This window comes from Bos grunniens, chromosome 10 (assembly GCF_055505025.1).
Source record: "Bos grunniens cultivar Pamir isolate PY7600 chromosome 10, Bosgru_T2T1.0, whole genome shotgun sequence".
Lineage (NCBI taxonomy): Eukaryota > Metazoa > Chordata > Mammalia > Artiodactyla > Bovidae > Bos > Bos grunniens.
In genome coordinates, this window is record NC_141174.1 from 1,551,680 (window position 1) to 1,572,283 (window position 20,604).

The window sequence follows — 20,604 nt, forward strand, 5'->3', positions numbered from 1 at the left end:
AGCACAGGAGACCGCTCAGCACCCAACAAGAGTCCTGCCGCACAGCACAGGAGACCGCTCAACACCCTGTAGTAGACCATGATGGAAAATATGAAGAGAATGCATACCCACATATTTGTAACTGAATCGCTACGCTATGCAGCAGAAATTAACACATCACAGACAACTGTCCTTCAATAAAATAAAAATTTAAAAAGTCCATATATATGATATACATATACATTATGTACAAAATAAGCTAGAAGGATACATACACAGGGAATATAGGCAATATCCTATGACTATAAATGGAGTATAACCTATAAAAAGTGTGCATCACTATATCGTACACCTGCAGCTTATATTGTATATCAACTATACCTCAATTTAAAAATTACATGGACACCTATGGCTGATTCGTGTTGAGGTTTAACAGAAAAAACAAAATTCTGTAAAGCTACTACCTTTCAATTAAAAAATAAATAAAAAATTTAAAAATTACACATACAAAGAATTTTTAACAACTAGAGAAAGTGTTAAATGGAAAAAAGCAGAGCCAAGATGTGTCTACAGAAAGACTCTAGTCTGGATCACCTTCATTGATTATTTGTTGGATGAAAGAGTGAACCTCACAAAATGTACTTATGCAGTTCTCTGTATTGTAGCAGTTAAGGTGTTTTTGGATGCCAGTAGGGTTAGGGTTACGGCACCCCACTCCAGTACTCTTGCCTGGAAATTCCCATGGACGGAGGAGCCTGGTAGGCTGCAGTCCATGGGGTCGATAGGAGTTGGACACGACTGAGCGACTTCACTTTCACTTTTCACTTTCATGCATTGGAGAAGGAAATGGCAACCCACTCCAGTGTTCTTGCCTGGAGAATCCCAGGGACGGGGGAGCCTGGTGGGCTGCCATCTATGGGGTCGCAGAGTCAGACACGACTGAAGCGACTTAGCAGCAGTAGCAGCAGCAGCAACAATCGTAAAAAAGGGTGGCTTAAACACGAAGGGGATGTATTATCTCATAGAACATGGCATTTGGAGACAGGGCAGCTCCAGGAACAGTTAATTAGGTGGCTTTGGAACATGATCTATGAGCCTGATCACTTCACCTTTTCTGACTTTGGCTCCATCAGCATGTTGGCTAGCCACCCATGCCAGCAGCTTCAGGAGTGACCCCCTCACACACCCGTGTCCAGAGTCGACACGTGTTTTGTTCCTGCCTTGCTTACATCTTATCAGAGCAGAGAAGCCTTTCCAGAAGCCCCATGGCAAAATTTCCATCGTATACCAGCAACAAGCAGCAACAAGTCACAAGCCCGCTTCTCAAACTAGTTACCTACAGAAGGCGTGGATTTCTTCTCAGACTGGTTAGGGTTTACCAGCATCCCCGAAAAAGGGATGGGCCCCAGAACCAACAATGTCTGCCAATACAGAGAAAAAACAAACAGAAAGAGACAAAGTCTTAATCAGGTCATTTTAGGTGGTGATGGCGTGGGTGATGTAATTGCTTCTTAATGTTTTCTATCTTTCATCACTTTTTTTTTAAACCTACAGTACCCAGTGTGGCAGGCCATGGGTTTTTTGTGTTTTTTTTTAATCTTTAATTACTTTTAAACTGAAAAAAAAATGTTAAAATATTTTGAAAATATTCTGGGACATTTCTTCAGATTGCATGTAAACACCTGCCCGGAAGAAGCATTCCTCTTGGTTTATCTCATTACACTAAGAAATCAAACTTTGACTTGAATAAATGTCTTCATAATCTTTCTTTGATTCAGAAATGCCTCTTTGTGTGGGATGAAAGGAGTTTGTGGATTTTTTTTTCCCAAAAGACCCTTCAATTTCAAAAGACCCTTCAATTGAAGGGACCATTCAGTTGGGATGGGAAAAGGAGGCAAGAGCAGACCCCGGGGATTGTTCTTGGGTGGGGTGGGGAGGGGTTCCAGTGATGGAAACCTCACTAGGCACACTGTCTCTACACAGACCTTGGAACCACAACTGTTAGAGCTTAGGGGCTCCACAGCTTTCACACCCAAGCTGTGGTTACAGGCGAGGAAACCGAGGCCACTGCCCAGGCAACCTTCTGAGTGAGGCCTGGCCTGAGCCCTGCCCTACCCTTGTTGCCTGGGTCGGTTGTTCCAAAGGCCATTTTGAACAGACTGCTCCCAGGCCTGCCAGCGCTCGAGGGGAGGAAGCCTCCTTCCTTTCCCGAGAACCCTGGGCGACCTAGAGACCTGCTCTGATCAACAGAACACGGTAGAAGGGAGGCTGCAGCAGTTCCAGGCTTAAATGGCAAGAAGCCCCCAAACTTTGTCTTTCCCTCCCAGGACCTCTGAGCCACCGTGTAGGAAGCGTGACCCCTTAGCTGCAGAAGGAGGCCTGGCCTCAGCCATCCCAGCCCGCGCAGATGCGAGTGAAGCCTCCAGGACCTTCAGCCGCAGTCACGCTCCCAGCTGAGTGCCGTGCGTGAGTTACACCAGCTGATACCTCATGGAGCCAAACAACCAGCAGCTGAGCCCACAGAGCCACACAATTGTGAGAAACGTCCCAAGTTGTTTAAGCTGCTGTTAATACTTTGGGGTGGTTTGCTACATAGATAATGAAATGTCTTCTCTTTGGGACTTGCAATTTTTTCAGGGGACTCCCAGGAACTTCAAGAGGAGGCCTGCAAGGGATTTGGAATTTAATAGAAAGTCCACCCGTTAATGAAGCAAGTTGTTGAATCTTTTTGACGTTAAGGAACAGACATGCGCTGAGGGCGATGGTGGGTCGGTTGTCTCCAGTTTGGGTTGTTACGAACAGTGTTTCTACAGACATTCTGGTTCATGTCTTCTGGTGCACACACCACCCATGTCTCTCACATATACTTACTTAGGAGGGGGACTGCTGACTCACAGGACGTGTATATGGTCAGCAGAGTGAAGTGCTGACTCACGCTGCCCACACCAATGTTTGAGACTTCCGGTTCCTCAGTCTTGCCAGTATAACCATGCTGGTGGGTACACAGTGATTTAAATGGCACCTCCTTGATGTCTACAAAGTTGAGCAGCTTTTCATACACTTCGTGGTCACTTGGACACCCTCTTGAGGACCTGTTTAATTATTCCGTCCTTTCCCTCTTTGCTTGTTGACTTCCAGGGGACAGAAATAATGAGGCTCCAGGCCTCCAGGGCTGCTGAAAGCACGCGAGGCTTGCTTGGTGCACTCATTCGCACGAGGCGCTGGCGTCCACGCACTCTGTTTGGCCACCCTTGTATCATGCCCAGCACTCACTTCTCCAATGGCGAATCGCTTCTAACATTCCCCATGCTACCCAGGATTCCCCCTGGCGCAGCCTTTCCTGACAATATTCATAGTGCCAAGCAGCCACCTCTCGAGAACGGACTCCAGGAGAGACACTGCTATTTGACGACTAACCGCCTCGAGGGTGTGAACTGAGGCTAACTTACACAACCCACTCTTACCTGTTTATAGTGAGGTGTTTCACGATAAATGGCCACTCAGAAAATATAATCATACCAGAAACGGCTACTGTTAACACCCTGGCCAGGATTTTTATTTGACAAGCCAGTCTGAGCCCTCTAACGGGAAGCTGTGGCTGGGTACCAAATGCTGGCACAGCACGTAGGAGAGAAATGACTTCCATTCACCTCCCCCTGAGTCAGCCCTGCACTCAGGCAAGCGGCAAGAGGACCACTCAAAGCCCTCTATGAAGACTTTCCAGACCCTTCAAAGCCACTCCTTTCCTGTCCCAAAGGCTGTTCGCTGAGTTCTGCAAGAGGAATTCTTCTGCCAAACAAGTCTCTTTGGCTCCGTGGGGTTTCACACGTCCCCATGTTTGTGGTCACCCGGGTCCTCCTTATAGACTGAGAAGGCAGCCCTGCAGTTCCTAAAGTCTAGCTAAGACCGTCTCTCCTTTGGCTTGGTTCTTGCTTTACAACCAACTACTGGAAAATGACCAAGAAGGGACGATGGGACACAGAACTCGCTTTCTCTGGCTTCTCTGAGTTTTCCTTCCTGGTCTGGCATTGTCCCCTGTGGCTCCTGTATGTGGAATAAATCATGGCTGCTCAGCACAGCCTCAGCGGAAGCTCCAGTACTTTGGCCACCTGATGCGAAGAGCTGACTCATTGGAAGAGACCCTGATGCTGGGAAAGATTGAAGGGGGCGACAGAGGATGAGATGGTTGGATGGCATCACCAGCTCAATGGACACGAGTTTGAACAAACTCCGAGAGATGGTGAGGGACAGGGGAGCCTGGCGTGCTGCAGGCTATGGTGTTGCAAAAAGCGGGATACGACTTCGCGATCAAACGGCGACAAAACGCTGTGCCAAGCGCAGAGGCATGGGGTAGTTAGAGACAGTTTCTGCCGCCCAGGAGCATCCAACCCGATCCAGAAGGTGAAGCGCTGGAGACAACACACGAGGAGGAAACCTGCGCTTATCAGGTGGAGCAGACGCCTCCCTGAGCCCCTGCCTGACACGAAAGACGGGCGGAAGCCTTCCGTCAAGCTCCAGGAAGAATGGAAGGTCTGAGCACGCCTTCATTTACAGGGTGAAAATTCACCGAGAAGTGAATAAAGTAGAAGGGAACTACAGTCACCCAGGACAGAAGCTTTGAAGTTGAGTACTCACGAAAACTCCCTGAGGAGCTGCTTAAAAACTGAGGATTTCCAGGCCTCACCCAGAGATTCTGACTCAGGAGGTCCGATGAGGCCAGAAAACCCGCGTTTAAACCAGCACCACAGTGACTGTGATAAACGCACCGCGGTGCCGCTTAGAAAACGCCACCCGCTGCGGTCAGAGCACGGGGCGGGGGCTGGAGACAGCGGGCATGTCTGCCTGGGAAGGTTCGAAAGCAAGCCCCCCCCTCTCACCGCATTTACCCCCCAAAAATCCCAGTGAAGGGTTAATACTTCTGGGGTCCTAGAGGCAAAAGTGAAAGTGAAAGTCACTCAGTCTTGTCAGACTGTTTGCGACCCCATGGACTACACAGTCCATGGAACTCTCCAGGCCAGAATCCTGGAGTGGGTAGCCTTGCCCTTCTCCAGGGGATCTTCCCAACCCAGGGGTCGAACCCAGGTCTCCCACATTGCAGGTGGATTCTTCACCAGCTGAGCCCCAGGGAAGCCCAAGAATACTGGAGTGGGTAGCCTTTCCCTTCTCCAGGGGATCTTCCGGACCCAGGAATCAAGCCTGGGTCTCCTGTATTGCAGGCGGGTTCTCTACCAGCTGAACCATGAGGGAAGCCTAGAGGCAAAGGCAGCCCCGTTTCTTTCGTCTATTAATACACAACACGGAACCCCCTTCAGGTGGCACGTGGTATCAAAATGAGCTCTCTTGGAAGCCCTGGGTTAACGGTGGGGCCGTAGCAGCTGCAGCCATGGTGGAGCTGCTCCACTTCTTTGGATTGAAATGTTTTCTAAAATATTCAAGGACTTTTTACTGCGTGCGTCACTTACACTGACTAAGGAAATGAAGCATGGAAGGGGCACCTCCCAGCCAGGCCATCCCCTGGTGGATGCTGTGCACGATTTAGTTTTTGTAAGTGGTTTTGGATTATCGCAGGGCTGAGGGGAGGGACGTGAGGAGTGTGAGCGAGGGCTGAGGTGGGCACTGGTCCTGAGTCAGCTTTCTCGACGGGCCTCTGCTGAGCGCCGGGCAGGCTCACTTCAGTGAAGGAGCAGACCTGGGGCTTCTCAGGGGCTCAGCAGTAGAGAACCCGCCTGCCAGTGCCAGAGACGCGGGAGATGTGGGTTTGATACCTGGGTTGGGAGATACCCTGGAGGAGGAAACGGCAACCCTCTCCAGTATTCGTGGCTGGAAAATCCCACGGACAGAGGAGCCTGGCAGGCTATATATAGTCCCTGGGGTTGTAAAGAGTTGGACACGACTGAACGACTGTGCACACACACACACACACGCAGTTGTGTTCCAGGCAGCGCTCCTCACCTGTGTACCTGACCCCCTGGCACCAAAACCGCCTGGGAGCCTGTTAGGTGCAGACCCTGAGCCTTGCCCAGTGGAGCGTGTCTCTGGGGCTGGGCCCAGTCTCCTGCCCGTATCATCAGTTACCCTCAAGCAGGAGAACCACTGTTCTGGCTTTCCATTGAAGACAGGCTTGCTCAGCAATGTCACAGACCAAGAGAGGACTGAGACAGCTCTTGGCCTTTAGGAAGTCGGTAACTGCATTGTTTACAGCGATGTCATTGATGAATGCGCGATCTAGTGATGAGAAAAACAACGGACGTAGGTCGGCTTTAGGAATTTCCTCCTCCGTTCTACGACCTGCTGCCTTAGTGTTAAAGCTCTCTGGGTCCTTACGCACAAGGCTACTTGACTGTTCCCTCCAGCTCCCTGAGGCGCGCCGAACAGGGTCCAGTGACGATGAGACGGAGGCTGGCGCTTTACACTGTGAGCCAGCACGGTGCTGAGCGCTTTACAGGAAAGTGCTTCAATCCTCATCCACCCTTGAGAAGTAGGAATATCATCCCCCCCCTGAGTAAAGAATCCACCTACAATGCAGGAGACCCCGGTTCAATTCCTGGGCCGGGGAGATCCGCTGGAGAAGGGATAGGCTACCCACTCCAGTGTTCTTGGGCTTCCCTGGTGGCTCAGCTGGTAAAGAATCTGCCTGCAGTGCGGGAAACCTGGGTTCAATCCCTGGGTTGGGAAGATCCCCTGGAGAAGGGCAAAGCTACCCACTCCAGGATTCTGGCCTGGAGAAGTCCATGAACTGTATAGTTCATGGGGTTGCAAAGAGACAGATGTGACTGAGCGACCTGCACTCTCACTCTCCTGACACAGGAGAAATCTAAGTCCCCAGAGGCTAGGAAAGCTGCTGAAAGCCGCTCAGCACACCAGTTAGAGGCTGGGTTTTAGTGCAGACTATGAATGCCCTAAGGGTGTGACGGCCACACCTCGTTCTGGTTGCCCCTTTGGTAAATGGGGGTAGGATGGCCCAGATGTACTCTAAGGAACTTCAAGTTCAAATATGCTGTGATTCAAGAAGGCAGGGCGTGAATCTGAGCTCATTAGCTCCTTCTGTTGTATTCGACAGTCCCAGGATTCTGGGGTGAGCTCACCTTAGGTATCCACAGCTCTCCTACCAGTTGGGTGGGTGAACCTATCGCCTCCCTGTTGGTAACATTCCTCAACCACAAAGACATCACAGCTGATTTAAAGTGTCTCATAATGCACCAAGCAGGCCAAAGGTATTCTCAGTGTCCACCTGTGATAGATACGCTTGTGGACTCCAAAGTTAGGCGTCCTTCCTAAAGTTAAGGACATTTGTAGAATGTGCTATTTTTAGGATTATGACTCCTTTCTCATCTCAGTAACAGTAAAGCAGGCTTGACGAAAGATTATGATATTATGTGTAGTAAAGACCAAACTATTCTCCAGGTAACTCTAAACTAAGGGACGTTTCTACACTCTTTAGCAATAAGTATTTCATAAGTCAAAAATAAATGAATGATGTCCTGACTATAAAAGCAGAAAACAGGGATGTGACCAAAAAAAGGACTCTTCACATCATTTCATTACTTTTAAGTCACAGTGAGTTTTGTCCTCAGTCCAGTTCAGTCGATCAGTCGTGTCCGACTCTTCTCGACCCCGTGAACCGCAGCACGCCAGGCCTTACTGTCCATCCGCAACTCCCAGAGTCCACCCAAACCCATGTCCATCGAGTCGGTGATGCCATCCAGCCATCCCATCCTCTGTCGTCCCCTTCTCCTCCTGCCCCCAATCCCTCCCAGCATCAGGGTCTTTTCCAATGAGTCAACTCTTCGCCAAAGGCCAAAGTATTGGAGTTTCAGCCTCAACATCAGTCCTTCCAATGAACACCCAGGGCTGATCTCCTTTAGGATGCACTGGCTGGTTTTGTCCTCAGAAGGTAACAAAATTGGCCTCATGGGAATCAGACTATGTCAGCTCCCAAAGAGGAATTTTACAAATTTCATTTTCCTGAGAGATCCACGGAGTCCTGGGGGCATCAGTTCTGTGTTTAATGCTGTCTCAAGCTCCCTTTCTCCTCACAAACCTTTAGCTAGTGTGACAGTAGGAATAAATGCTATCATTATTTCTGATTTTACCCTCATTTTCAAAGGGGAAAGTCATTGAATTTACTTATCTCAAGTAGATGTCCCAATTCCAGGGCTTCGTAACTTTGAAATCCTGAAACTACCCCCTTAGAAGCCAGCACCTATAATTACGTTCTCTTGTGAACAAAACTGCCCTCCCCCAGACTTTAAGAAACGGCTCAATTAAGTAGAATGTTAGCGCAACACAGGTGGTGACTGATGGAAGGTGTTTTTCTTCAACATGAGTGAGGGGATCTGGCTGCAAGACGTTTTGAGGCATTATGAAAACGTGTGTGTGTGCACGCGTGCATGTGTGTGCACGTGTGTGTAACCATGTGTGTGCTCAGTTCTCGGTTGTATCCAGCTCTTTGAGAGCCCATGGATCGTAGCCCACTAGACTCTTCTGTCCATGGGATTCTTTAAGCAAGAATACTGGAGTGTGTTGCCATTTCCTCCTCTAGGGGTTCTTCCCGATCCAGGGATCTGACCTGCATCTCCTGCATCTCCTACATTGGCAGGCAGATTCTTTCCCACTGAGCCACCTGGAAAGCCCTTATTAGATAAAGCACAAGCAAACCCACCTGCCTTTGTGAATTTCTTGCTGCTGATGAGACGGCTGCAAGGAGCGGCGGTAGCTGCTGTACCCAACAGTGGTGCCCACCTGTTCTGTGCAACCTGGGTGGCTTCCAGCCCACCTTCTCGCCACCTCCCTCTTTCCAGAGCAGCAGCCTCTGAGCTCCTTTACAGGATCCTAGTGCTTCTGGAAATCTAGGGTGAAAGTCAAAGACCTGGAGAGTATTGCTGTCTCTCTCACCTTTTACGGAGAAGGCGATGGCACCCCACTCCAGTACTCTTGCCTGGAAAATCCCATGGGCGGAGGAGCCTGGTAGGCTGCAGTCCATGGGGTCGCAAAGAGTCGGACATGTCTGAGCAACTTCACTTTCACTTTTCACTTTCATGCATTGGAGAAGGAAATGGCAACCCACCCCAGTGTTCTTGCCTGGAGAATCCCAGGGATGGGGGAGCCTGGTGGGCTGCCGTCTACGGGGTTGCACAGAGTCGGACACGACTGAAGTGACTTAGCAGCAGCAGCAGCATGATGTAACAAGAATGAAGGAAGCATGCCCCACACAAGCTAAACAACAGAATCATGTAAGACTAAAGAAATATATGTCATTTATAACATCACACGCTTTTCCCCACTCTGTATTTATTCCCTATAAACTCATGAAATTTCCTCCATTATGGACTAAGGGTTTGTGTCCTCTCCAAACGTATATGTTGAAACCACATCCCCTCAAAGCAATGCATCAGGAGGTGGGACCCTTGGGAAGTGAATAGGTTTGGATGAGGTCATGAGGGTGGAGCCCTCATGAGATTCTCCATGAGCCCTCATGGGATTCTCGCCTTTTTGAGATTCACCAGCGAGAGCTAGTTTCTTCTCGACTTTCCACCCGGTACGGAGACAAGGAGAAGACAGCAGTGTGAAATCCCTCAGAGGGCCGTCACTCAGAAGCCAAGCAGCCTTGAGAACTGGGAGAGAGGAGACTTCAGTTGCTCATTAGTCACCCCGTCCATGGTACTCGTTACAGCAGCCTGAGCTAAGGCAGAATGTTACTACTCTACCAATACCTACCCATCATTACCCAGAATGTCCTAGAAACATTTGGCAGACATCCTCACCCTTTCAATGAAAAGTAGCTCCAGGAATCAAAGCTCCCTGCAGAAAAATCAAGGTTTTCTTTCCTGTTCTCCCTTCCTTTCTTCTTCCCTCTTTTCCCTCCCATTTCTTTAAAAGAGTCTTTAGAGACTCAAAGCTCATTCTTCGAAGAGGCCCCTTCCAGGCTTTACCTAAATGAGTCATACTGCTCTGTAATAAACTGTTCATTGAGGGAGCTCTGTTGGGGCCTTTTCTTAAGAATATTTAATTTTTGGTATTATTAGTTTCAGAAAGCAATATGACTTTCTTTTGCCCAAAGCCAGTAGACAACCAGTCTCAGGGAACACAGTGATGTTTGGGCACAAACGGAGTCAGTGTAAGAGCTGCCAGAGGGGCTGTCTGGAAGATACAGAGTAGCAGAATGGCCTTTCAGCTAGTCAGGGGAAAGAAAGGCCTGATTCACTCATTTTTCCACTGAAGGAAGAAACCCCGAAGACAAACATTTCCGGTGAACTCAGGCTATGAACCCAAACGCAAGGGTCTTCAGTAAGTTACCTTCAAAAATGGAAATGTGAACTTAAAAGTCAGAGAACAAGTCTGAGGAGCCCAGTGCAAACCAGAATCCGGGTGCACCCTGCACCTGGCGTGCATCTGTCAACGACGCTGCTTATGCTGAGCGGTGTCAGATTTGACCGCAAAATCATGGGGCTGGAAAAGGGCAAAGCTACTGGTCACCCACTGGGGGCTGGGGAGATGAGTGAGCAGCTGTTCACTAGACACAAGGCCTTGAAGAGAGCGGTTCAAACCCTGCACTGTATCTCCGGGACGCTCCTACCGAGTGTGCTTTCAAGGGAGGCCTCCGGAAACCGACGCAGAGGGGTTTTCTTCCCATGACATCACTTCCGCTTTTACTGGCAAAACAGGCTCTGCAGTCGAGTTAAAGTTCCATACTTCTACCTTCCTCTTCTTTCCCTCGTGCATCTAAAGAGCTCCTTCTCCTTGACGGGTCACCTGTGTTCTCCCCACTTACTCATCCATTCGACAAACGTCTCCTGAGCGTGTACTCTGTGCCAGGTGCTGAGCTAACTGTGATTAGTAAATAAGATATCGGTAAATAAGTAAGATATGGATGGCTCAAATGGTAAAGTATCCTCCAGCAATGCGGGAGACCTGGGTTCGATCCCTGGGTGGGAAGATCCCCTGGAGGAGGGCGTGGCAACCCACTCCAGGATTCTTGCCTGGAGAATCCCATGGACAGAGGAGCCTGGCGGGCTACAGTCCATGGGGTCACAAGGAGTCGCACACGACTGAGCGACTAAGCACAGGACAAATAAGATATCACCTTCAGCTTCCCTCAGCCATATTTCTTCCAGAGTTTATACTTTCTTCTCCACCCGTTTCTGCTTCATTGCCTAAATTTCTTCACAAGTTCATCAGCTTCTTGTGTCTCTTGTGAATTCCTATGCACATCCAGTCCATTGTCCAGTAAGGGTAGCTACCGTTTTTCTTATTGATTTGTGAGAGCTCTTCAGAGATTTCTAAGATACTAACTCATCATCTTTTACATATATAGAAATAGTTTTCCTAATTTATGTCTTTTATTTTTAGATCATTTTTTGTTGCTATGCCAAACTTTAATTTTTATGTAGAAAATGTAGAAAAATCCATCAACTTCCATCAATCTTTTTTTTTTCTTTTTCCATTAATCTTCTTTTGTGGCTTTTCACTTCAGGAGTTACGGAGAGAAAAGTCCTTCCTTACCCCATATACTGGTAATTCACTTACAGTTTGAATTTTAAAATTTGATAATTCATTCTTCTTAACTGTAAGGATCTAATGTTTTAAAAAGTACTAGTTTGTTTTTCTCAGCACTATTTTTAGTTAACGTTTTTGTTGAGATAATTGCAAACTGATAAGCAATCATAAGAATACAGAATGTGCTTATACTTTACCAAGTTTTTTGCTAATATTTTACAAAATTACAGTATAATATCATGACCAGGATATTAACATTGTGTATTTAGTTCTACACAATTTTGTCACATGTGTAGGCTCTTTCATGTCAAGAAGAGCCTATTTTTAAGTAGTCCATTGTTTTTCCACTCTCTTGAAATGTCACTCTTACCAGAGGCAACATTCTTAAATTTGTATTTTGATTCCACAGTCTGTTCCATTGATCTGTCTATGCTGAGACTGGTACCCCACCCAAATAATTCTTTTTTTTTAATATCCTTGATGACTTTTCCCTCTTCCTTCTCCCTTATTCTTTTCCTTTTTTCTTTTCAAAAACGCACAGCTAACTTCATGCAAAATTTCCCTGATGTGTTTTAGAATTATTTGGTTAAGCTCCAGAAAAAATACTTGGATTTTGATTAGATTGCCTTATGTTTAGAGATTCATTTGTAGAGAAATGACATCTTACTAAAAAAAACTTTTCCCACCAGGAACACACTGTATCTCTAGAAGTCTTTAAAAATAAGCCTTAGTAGAATTTTGCAACTTCCTCATAAGAATCCATCACAAATCTTACGGCACCGAATTCTGTCCCTTAACTTTTGCAGATGATGTGGATGAGGCCTTTCCCTCCACCATATGTAACTTTTTGCTCTCTGTTTTATCGTTTTTACTGATGCATTGTTGATTGACAAAATTATATTAGTTTCAGGTGTACAACATAATGATTCAACACTTCCATAAACTATACTCCATTCAAAATTAAATTATTATAAAATATTGGCTGCATTCCCTGTGTTGTACAGTATACCCATGTAGCTTATTTCAGACGTGTTAGTTTGTACCTCTTAATCCCCATCCTGTTTTGCCCCTCCCCCCTCCCGCATCCCACTGGTAACCATTAGTCTGCTCTTTGTATTTGAGTCTGCTTTTTTGTTATATTCATCCGTTTGCTTTATTTTTTGGATTCCACATATGTGATATCACACAGTATTTGTCTTTCTCTGACTTTCCTCACTAACTGTAATACCCTTCAAGTCCGTCCATGTTGCTGCATATGGCAACATTTCATTCTCTTTTAAAGTAATATTCCATGGTGTATATATACCATATTTTCCTTATCCACACCTCTGTTGACGGACACTTACATACGCTGCTTTGAACGTGGTGGGGGAGGGGGGTATATGTATCTTTTCAAATTAGTGTTTTCATTTTCTTTGGATTATGTACCCAGGTGTGGAATTGCTGAATCCTATGGTAGTTTTATTTCTAGTTTTGTTATGGGCTTCCCCCTCTGCTCTGCAAGAAAACCCCCAAACAAAACCAAAACATGCATCTCCATCCTTCAAGGCCATTGCCAAATGCCTTCCTGCTTTGCTCCCGCCCGGACCTCACTGTGTCAGCTGTTGATGAACTCTTGCCCATTCCAAGACTGTGAGCTCAGCACATAACAGATACCCCAACTTTTAAAGTTTAATCGTCAACTTAAAAAATCAGCTCTCTCTTTCTGCTTTCGAATCTTCTGGATGACTTTCTTCGTGAAGGCAAAAGAGAGTGGTTGGTGTAGGAACAACAGAGAGACTCTTTCTACCTGGCTGAAGCGACTTGACGTCCAAAAGGCAGGAGAATTTATCTGGACGGGCAAGTTGTCCGATCAACGTCCAGACATTTGTGGGTGCCTGCAAGCTCCCTTGCAACATACTTCTCTTCTGCTTTCTTCACAATTTATCTTTCTAATCTGGGTGTTCTTACTGTGCTGTGGCCTGAAGGCCTGGACTGAGTTCCCGATCAGCATTTCTTTGTATCCCGTCAGGCTTCACGCTCCTTAGAAGCAGACTCTTGCCTTTCAGCCTCCACTGCCGCCAACCACCCCGCAGGGCTTAAGAACATGGAGCCTGGGACTTCTCCGGTGGCTCAGTGGTACAGAACCCGCCTGCTGATGCAGGAGACACAAGAAACGTGGGTTCGATCCCTGGGTCAGGAAGATCCCCTGGAGGAGGGCATGACAACCCACTCCAGCATTCTTGCCTGGAGAATCCCACGGACAGAGGAGCCTGGAGGGCTACAGCCCATAGGGTCGCAAAGAGTCAGACACAACTGAGCGAAGCATTCTTCATTCTTTCTTTCAAGCCAAACCAAAGGGCACCTGTGCTACCTAATTATAGCCTGGTAGAAAGAGGAGTACAAGAACGCTGACGGAGGTCACGGCACAGGGACAGACCTGAGATGAGGGACCAGGTGGAGGCCAGAATCCAAGTGGGACCAACCACGAGGTGGCAGGTCCCTGCTAGGACCTGCTCACCATCTCCTGAACTCCCAGGACAGAGCCCGTCTGCGCTCCTTTCTCAGAGGGCAGGTAAAGGCGGCAGCGACAGCTGCTTCGGGAGAAGCGCGGGCCTTCTGCAGGCCCCGCCCCCGCTTCCTCCCACGAGTCCCGGCTCGACCTGATGACGTCAGGAAACAGGATGCCGTCCTGATGACGTCAGGAAACAGGAGCTCTAGCCATACCGCAGTGTTCACGGAATGCCCACCCCAGGCCGGGCTGTGTGCCGCACACGGCCATCACAGAGAAGGAAATTCAGTTCCTGCCTGTGAGCACAGCGTGAAGACAGAAACAGAGCAACTCTAAGTGAAGAAATACTGCAGCCACAGTTAGCATTTATCAGACGCTCGCGGGGTGCCAGGCTCTGGGCTCTGAGCTTTCCATGGGCCGTTTTACTTAATACCTAGGAGCCCATGAGGTACATATTACTGGCAATATTATCCCCATTTTGCATATGATAATTATGGAGGTAAAATAAATTGCTCAGAGTCACACAGCTGAGAAGGGGCAGAGACAGTATCAGAAATACAATATTTCTAACTCCAAAATCGGTGCCCTTACCAATGAATGCTGTTGACTTTTGGGGTGCTAGGGGGTACTGTGGGGAAACACCTAACTCTGACTGGGTTTAGGGGAAGGTCGGGGAGGAAGGTCATCAGAGAAAGCTTCCCTGGGAGATGGATGGAGAATGCCTGAGCTGAACTATCTAGCTAGAGAGTGATGGCAGGAATGTTCCTGGCTCCCCAAGGAATGCCAGCACTTGGCTCTTCAGTCTGTCTCTTAATCTTCCTGGATTGTGGGGCTTCCTTGAAGGCTCAGACAGGAAAGAACTCGCCTGCAGTACAGGAGACCTGGGTTTGATCCCTGGGTCGGGGAGATCCCCTAGAGAAGGGAATGGCAACCCACTCCAGTATCCTTGCCTGGAGAATCCCATGGACAGAGGAGCCTGGCGGGCTGCCGTCCATGGGGTCATAAATAGTCAGACACGACTGAGCACTGACACCTTCACTTCCTGGATGATTTCTCCCCTTTGTGTCGACTAACTTGCCACCTCCCAGAGAAGCAGAGGCCACCAGCCCAGAATGTCCCCGGAAGCCCGCACACGGCTGTGCTTTCCGCACCTCTGGCCTTCTCTTCTGGGTCTCGGTTGAGGTGGTCCTCCCCCACCTAGGATTAGTTCTGCCGCTGCACCTGTTCCCCACCTGTGTCCCAGGGATCCCGCTCCATCAGTTGTCTCCTCTCCTCCTAAGTCTTTCATGCTCCTTGCGAGACCCGCCCTACTAGCTTGCCCACTTTTGGGGTCCCTTCTGCTCCCTCCTGTGACCACCACCTCTCTTCCTTCTCCTCTGCGTCCCTGCCAAACATCTTCGAAGACCTTCTCCATTCCGTATCTGCAGTCCACGCCTCCAGAAACTCTGGAATAGGCGCTTAGTTCCCCCCTCCAGAAAAGTGCTCTCAAACAGGTCACCCACCCTTCTTGCCTGGAAGCCAATGGAGAAGCTTTAGTCCTCAGTCTCTGTGGTCTCATGGCAGCATGTGATGCAATCGCCCGTCTTGTTGGAGATCTCTGTAGCCTTGGTTTCCATGGTGCTGCCCTCCTCCGGGAGGCCCTTCCAGTTCTCCTGGGCGGTCTCTCCCGGTGCTCCCTCAGAGCCAGTTTCCTCCCAGCTCTCCATGCTCGGCCCTTTTCCCATTGTCAGCCCTCTCTGACACAGCTAACACGTTCTCTGAGTTTTCACTCATCCATATCCTGGGGTCGTTAAAGCTGTATCTCAACCCAGATTTCTCCAGTAAGCCAGACATCTGCATTTAGATGTCTCACGGACACCTGAACCTCAACCCGCTCCAAACTGAGGTCATTATCCTTGGCCCCAAAGAGGCTCCGCCCCTTTGGGTAAAGAGCACCACCGTGAGCCCAGCACAGAGCCCTTGGGGCTGACTTAACTGTCCTACGTCTTCTGTCCAGTCAGACGTCATGTCCCATTGACTCTAGCACCGGAATAGCTCTCTGACCCATCACGGCCATGTCCCTGGCCCAGGCCATCATCTGCCTTGTCTGGGTACCACCGGTCTTGCCCCACTCCTACCCAATCTTCATTTTGCAACCAATCTTCAGTTAAAATGTGCAATCTACCATCTCCTGCTCCTGCTTCAAACCCTGCAGTAGCTCCCCAGTGCCCTTGGGGTAAAGGCCAGATTCCTCAGATAAGCTGGTCTCTCTCTGCCTCTCCAATCTCATCTTGTCTCATACTACACCCCCACCATGTTCCTCCCAGCTTCTGGACCTAGGCCCAGAACTCTCTTTTATTATCCACCCACCTCTTTGGCTAGATAACTTAACAGTGTATTATTTCAAGTTTGGATTTAGATATCATGATCCCATCAAATCTTTGAGGACCGAGTAGTGTGTCCCTTCTGTGAGCTCCTATGTACATTCCTGTGAGCAAAATTACAGAGCCCTGTGGTCGCCCCAACTCAGTATTGTGACTGCTGGTTTGCTTGTCTGTTTCACTTCCTAGATTCCAGGCAGTGGGAGGGCTGGGAATTACTTGGTCGCTGATACACCGGTGCTCAGCACAAAGCCTGACACACAGTAGCTGCTCCATATGCCTCGGTGAATAGAGTTAGAAACCTCAGTCGTCCTCTGTATTCTCTCCCATCTCCCTGAATCCAACATGTACCTACGTTCTTTCTCAAAAACACCCCATCAAAAAGCACTCCGTCACCACAGCCCTGATGGCCTTAGTTTAGGTCTTCCTCCAGTCTCACCAGGCTTGCCCTGATCGCCTTGCTTTTCTTCCTGCTGAGCAATGGATAAACCCTGCAAAGCCTTTCCTGATCCTGTCTCGGTGGCACAGCTGTAACATCACTGTGAGGTTTTTACCGAGTACCTGCAACTAAATGCAAAGCACGGCCTTCTCCCGGAGAGTACTGTTTGTGTGTTGTTATCTGTTCATTTCTGCATCTCCAACATCTCATGTTGAGTGACGGCTACTAAAGCATCAATAAATAATCCAAGTAAAGAATGATTTGTGAATTGCTCTCTTTTGTAAAAACCTCTGTGAGCTCACTGTTCTTCACAGGAAAAAAAAAAAAAAGAATTCCACAGATCCCCAGAAGCCGGGCGCCTCAAGCTCCCCCCACATCCCGCCCCTTCCTATCACACATGGAGCTCCGTGCTCTCCAAGGGGACACGCCACTCCGCACCTCGGGAGGGATGCCTGCAGTGCCCTCTGCTTGCCAGTCAAGATCTGGTTCAGAGGCCGCCTTCCCTGTGAAGGTTTGCTCAGCTTCCCTGAGAGCTTCTTCCCCTTTCCCGTCTGTGGCAGCCTCTGTTCTCTCTGTGAAGTGGTCTATTTGCCAGATATTCCTCCCCTCCCCCTGCCATTACCCCTCCCCCAGTCATAATGGGTCTGAGGCGCTGGGATGAAAGGAGAGGACCTCGTTCCTGGCCTCTGGCTTGGTAGCAACTGTGATGGGTCAGGGGCCCCAGGAAGGTGCCCTGAAATGATTTGTGTTGTATGGATTAGCAGCTCAGTGGTAAGGAATCTGCCTGCAGTGCAGCAGATGTGGGTTTGATCCCTGGGTCAAGAAGATCCCCTGGGAAAGGAAATGGCAACCCTCTCCAGCATTCTTGCCTGGAGAATCCCAGGGACAGAGGAGCCTGGCGGGCTACAGTCCACGGGGTCGCAAAGCGTCGAACACGACTGAGCGACTAAAGAACGACAAAGCATAATACCAGGACCAGGAATGGGCAGACACATTGAACAGCCAACAGATGGTGAACTAGGAGGCAGCCAGTAATATGACACTGGTGGAAGGTTTTTAATTGAGAAAGTGTCTCTCCTCCTCTTAAATCATAAGACTATGCGGATGTGCGCATGCGCTCAGTCGCATCCGACTCTTAGCGACCCCATGGACCGTAACCTGCCGGGCTCTGCTGTCCATAGGATTTTCCAGGCAAGAATACTGGAGTGGGTTGCCGTTTCTTACTCCAGGGGATCTTCCCAACCGAGGGATTGAACCCCCATCTCTTGTGTCTACTGTCAGACATTTTCTAAAATTTCTATAATGGACAGAGATGAAAACTTTTTACTTAAAAAATTTTAAAATGTGTCTAAAAACCTCTCAGGACTTCTCTTCTGAATATGATGGGATAACAAGAGCTAAATCTACCCTCTTGCCTGAAAGGACTAAATATATTGAACAAAATAAATGAAATGACAGTTTTCAGACTCTGAACAACAGGTCGCATGTATGCTGAAGTAAAATGTGTGACAACAACAGAACAGAGCCTGGGAGGGGATGAATGGTGACCCGTGCTTTGAAGGCGCTTAGACTCCATGAGAAGGAGCAGGATAGCACTCCAAAACAGACGGGTGAAGTGTGGATGTTGGAGGAGACTCTTGAGAGTCCTTGGACTGCAAGGAGATCCAACCAGTCCATTCTGAAGGAGATCAGCCCTGGGATTTCTTTGGAAGGAATGATGCTAAAGCTGAAACTCCAGTACTTTGGCCACCTCATGCGAAGAGTTGACTCATTGGAAAAGACTGATGCTGGGAGGGATTGGGGGCAGGAGGAGAAGGGGACGACAGAGGATGAGATGGCTGGAGGTCATCACTGACTCGATGGACGTGAGTCTGAGTGAACTCTAGAAGTTGGTGATGGACAGGGAGGCCTGCTGTGCTGCGATTCATGGGGTCGCAAATAGTCGGACATGACTGAGTGACTGAACTGAACTGAAAATAACACATCACACAGTTAAGCTAATAAGCCAGCAGGGAAGATAAAATGGAATAGTAAAAATTACTCAGGTCCTTCAAAAGAAGGCGGAAAATGAAAAAGAGAACAAAAATAGATGGAACAAACAGAAAGAAATAGTAAAGCAGTAGATTTCAACTCTGTTATACTAATAATCACATTAACTGTAATATTTAAACACCTAACTAGTCAGCACTGATTTTCAGATTAAGGGGAAGAAAAAGCAAGATCCAACTATATGGTCTACACGAGACCCACTTTATTTATTTATTCTTTTGAGACCCACTTTAAATATAAAGGCCCTGAGAAGTTAGAGAGACCCCTGGACTGCAAGGAGATCCAACCAGTTCATCCTAAAGGAGATCAGTCCTGGGTGTTCATTGGAAGGACTGATGTTGAAACTGAAACTCCAATACTTTGGCCACTGATGGGAAGAGCTGACTCATTTGAAAAGACCCTGATGCTGGAGAAGATTGAAGGCAGGAGGAGAAGGGGACGACAGAGGATGAGATGGTTGGATGGCATCACCGACTCAATGGACATGGATTTGGGTGGACTCTGAGAGTTGGTGATAGGGAGGCCTGGCGTGCTGCAGTTCATGGGGTTCACAAAGAGTCGGACACGACTGAACGACTAAACTGGAACTGGAACTGGAGAAGTTAGAAGTATAAGGATGGGAAAGATATTCCACATTAACACTGAGCAAAAGAAAGGTGGAGAGTTTATATTCATTACAGACAAAGCATAGGTTAGAGTCAGGACTACCACTAGAGGAAAGAAGAGTATTTCTAGGGGGATTTTCTACCATGAATAAAGGGACCAGTTCATCAAGAAGCCATTAAACCCCAAATGCTTCAGCAACTAATAGAGCTTCAAAATACGTGAAGCACAAACTGCTGGAACGGTTAAGGAGACGTGAGCGACCATGATTACCAGTGAAGGTTTCAACACGTCTCACAGTAAACGGCAGGATGATTAGACATAAAGTCTGCAAGGATACAGAAGACTCGAACAACACTGCTGATCAGCTTGACCTAATTAACACCTGTAGAAGACTCCACCTGCCAAGAGCAGAACACACATTCTTTTCAAGAATTGAACATTTACCAAAATAGATAATATTCTTGGCCATAAGACAAAACTCAATAAATCTAAAAGCATTCAAATCATAAAAAGTATGCTGAGGACCACCAGGGCTTAAATGAGAAAATAGTAAGAGATTGGCACAAAACCCCCAGCTATTTGAAATAACACACTTTAAAATCACCCATGAGTAAAAGAAGAAATAAATAGAAATTGAAAAGCATTTTGAATAGAATGAAAATTAAAATATGAAAAATGAAAGGTTATGGATGCATTTAAGAATGTTCTCATAAAAGAAAGAAGTCTTCATTTACAGGAGACATGATTCTCTATTAAAAAAAAAAACTGAATCTTAAAAAAATTAAGAACATATGTTTAGCAAAATTGCAGTATACAAACACAATTGTATTTCTAGATAGTAGCAGTATATACAATGATCAAAATTGAACTACAATATCATTTACAATAGCATCAGGAGTATAAAATGCTTGAGGAAAATTTGACAAAAGACGTGCAAGGCCTGTATACTGAAGACTATAATGCATTACTGAGAAAAACTGAAGAAAACCTAAAAACATCCAGACCCTAGACAAGGCCGGGCAGCAGGCGGCCGGGCCGGCCCCGTCCTGCCGTCAGTGGCAGCGTCCCAGGCGTCTCTGAGTGAAGCCCTCTGAAGATGCCCGCGCAGGCCTCCGCCTCCCCGTCATCGGCGTGAGCAGCTCCGGGAGGCCCCGGGGCCGCGGGAGGCCGAGGCCGCTCCATCA

At 47.9% G+C, this 20,604-nt stretch overlaps 1 protein-coding gene across 1 annotated transcript in view; it reads right to left on the reverse strand.

Moving 5' to 3' along the window:
* KCNK13 (potassium two pore domain channel subfamily K member 13) overlaps window positions 1-20,604 on the reverse strand; it is a 109,589-nt gene that overhangs the window by 15,960 nt on the left and 73,025 nt on the right. The gene's annotated exons all lie outside the window — the stretch shown is intronic.